This window comes from Grammomys surdaster, unplaced genomic scaffold, assembly GCF_004785775.1.
Source record: "Grammomys surdaster isolate TR1022 unplaced genomic scaffold, NIH_TR_1.0 182, whole genome shotgun sequence".
Taxonomy (NCBI): Eukaryota; Metazoa; Chordata; class Mammalia; order Rodentia; family Muridae; genus Grammomys; species Grammomys surdaster.
Genome location: NW_021604627.1, coordinates 441949 through 444897, shown reverse-complemented (window position 1 = coordinate 444897; position 2949 = coordinate 441949). Strand labels below are relative to the sequence as shown.

The 2949-nt window shown below is 37.9% G+C and overlaps 1 protein-coding gene across 1 annotated transcript in view; it reads right to left on the bottom strand.

The window, feature by feature from the left end:
• Otc (ornithine carbamoyltransferase) overlaps positions 1–2949 on the bottom strand; it is a 60521-nt gene that overhangs the window by 52532 nt on the left and 5040 nt on the right. The window lies entirely within an intron of this gene.

Here is a 2949-nt window from a genome sequence, read left to right as displayed (position 1 = left end):
AGAGAGAGAGAGAGAGAGAGAGAGAGAGAGAGAGAGAGAGAGAGAGAAAGGTAGGTTGGAGGGCCTCCAGATCTTCCTCATATTTGTTCTTGTATATGTCAAAAGTCAAAAGCCCATGGTAAGGCTTAGGGTCAGTGTCCTGCCATTGAGAATTGAGATTCATTTGCCGGGCAGTGGTGGTGCACGCCTTTAATCCCAGCACTTGGGAGGCAGAGATAGGTGGATTTCTGAGTTCGAGGCCAGCCTGGTCTACAGAGTGAGTTCCAGGACAGCCAGAGCTACACAGAGAAACCCTGTCTCGAAAAAACAAAACAAACAAACAAACAAACAAACAAAGATTCATTGTAAGATGCTGATATTGATATTTCTCCACGAACAGAAGAGTTGAGTACAAAGGTACAAGGGACAGACAAACATCATGTTTGACTATCTTTTGGTCAAAACCTTTAATGTTTAATTTATATACAGCAGAAACTATTAATTCTTCCAACAGAGTGTAAAAGACAGCAGATACTCTGTACAACACATGCTAGAGTCTCAACAGCAGCAGCTGATGTTGGCCTGACTCATTGCCCAGAGAATGTACTAGCAACAACAACAACCAGGAGCTGATATACTTTCCCCAGTGAAGGCTCCTTGTGCCATTTTTGGCTTTATTTTGCAGTAAGAAAGTCTAGTCTCCACAAGTGTTGAAATGAAATGGAAAATACCATCTTAGTAATTACAACTACTGCACCATACAGAACGTTCAGAACTTGTTTGCATAGCATAACTAAAACTTCATATTCATACCCCTCATTCTTCAGCCTCTCATAACCATAGCTGCAGTCTCTGATTGATCAAGCAGTGACTATTTCAGATGTGATGTGTGTGTGAAATTATGTAGTATCTGTCCTTCTGGGGCTTGCTGATTTAACTCAGCATAAGATCCTCTAAAGACTTATAAAACATGAAAGGGCATTTTCTGCCTCAGCACGGTAGTGTTAGATTATAAATAACTGTTAAGTCTGAAACAAGACAAAACTAAGCTTAATAATTAGTGAAAAAAATCACTATTATGCTGTGACTTCTAAAAAAAAAAAATCATTGCCAAAGCATCAAAATCTCTCTTATTTTCTACTATAGATGTATAGAGAATCCCAAAAGCATGACAGCAGATGTATCTTTAGTATACTGGAAAAAAAATATATATATATATATGTGTGTGTGTGTGTGTGTGTGTGTGTGTGTGTATGTATATGTATACACACACATACATGTAGCAAAATTTGCAATGCTTTGTTTCTTTGTAACATCTAACAAGAGTAGTTTACACTGCTTGGTGTTTTATAATTCATCTTTCAACACAGAGCAAGCCTCTTTTCTATTATTTGGTGAATTCTCATGTTCTTTTCTAAGACCAGATTAACTTCTAGTGGTCTGTCCTGTGCACATTTGAGGCTGTACATCATCTCGGAATTCTCTTAACATCAAGTATGTGGTCAGGACCACTTCCTCATAGTTGAGTTTGTTCTTTCCTTTCAACTGTCTTCTGCATTTATAGCAATGCATCATTCTTTACTGAGTGTTTAACTAGTGTCCCTCACACAGAGGCTCAGTCACCAATCCCGTTGCCAATTGTTTATTCTACAATTTCAAGTAGATTCAACTCAAAGACTTGTGAAGCATGCATAATAATTAATTGTGACCTAGGATATTGCTAAAGCTGAAAACCCCCTAGGACTCAGCCACTCTGTGACAGCATTTGTTCTACTGAGAACAATGAATGGGCATGCATCCAGAAATGAAAGCACTATAATTGTACACCCCACGCATATCTCTAGACCTAGAAAAAACTGATGGGAGAAACAGATAGGATCCATGTATTGCCTCAGCATCAAGATGGCTGAATTTTAAGCATGGTAATAGCAGCCTATAAGCCCCCTTTCAATGTACTAAGGTGCCATGGTTCTCAGTGCCAACAAGGGTAGATAAATAAATGTTACATTTTAAGACACCAATATATGAGGGCTTAACTTATTGACTAGAAAAAAATGTATGAAATGTAGTCAACTGATAAAGAGACTCTATTGTTTATACCATTCAAAATTCATTAGCGTAGTCATTATGTTTCTAAATTCTATCCAGGGGGTGGGGCAGGAAATGGTAGCTTGGGAAAAGAGTTGTTTTTCATAGATATCAAGAACTAACCAGGAAAAGGTATCATTAGAAGGAAGGCAAACACAATGGCCTCACTTTAACTCCTATCCTGTTGATTATCAATTCATAGAACTTGCCTTGGCTACAAAAAGAAATTGTCACACCCCTTTCCTATCATAAAAATTACGTAAAAGCACAAGAGCTCCACAACTGGGCCATATTAAGATACCTCTGACACAAATCTCTTTTCTTCTGGTCCTTATTAAACATTGTTCTGTTTAGGGGTAATAAACCACCATTTCAAAATAGCCAGTTAAAGGTGCTGGCATAATGTTACTAAGTCCCATTTCCAGTCAGACCCAGCCTACTTTAGCTCATGGAAACTAAAAGAAGGCACAAATCACTGTTTTTAAAAGGAGATTTATTTTGTTTTTTTGTTTGTGTGGGTGGTAAAGAGGTCTATATCCATGGAAGTGCAGGTGCCTGCTTGGGCTAGGGGCCCTGGAGCCCCCTGGAGCTGGAGTTACAGAAGTTTGTAAACTGCCAGATGTGGGTGCTAGAATGCAAACTCAAGATCTTCAGCAAGAGCAGTACCGGCTCTTAACGAGTGAGTCATCCTCCAGCCCCACACAAACCACTTTATTTTTCCCATGAAGTATTTACCTTTCTTGTACTAAGTTATATAAGAAACTCAAACTAAACAAGAAGTCATCTCTCAAATTAGATCCAAGCTACCTTATCATTCTCTCTTTCTTAGAAATACATTTTATTTTATTTTATTTTATTTTATTTTATTTTATTTTATTTTAT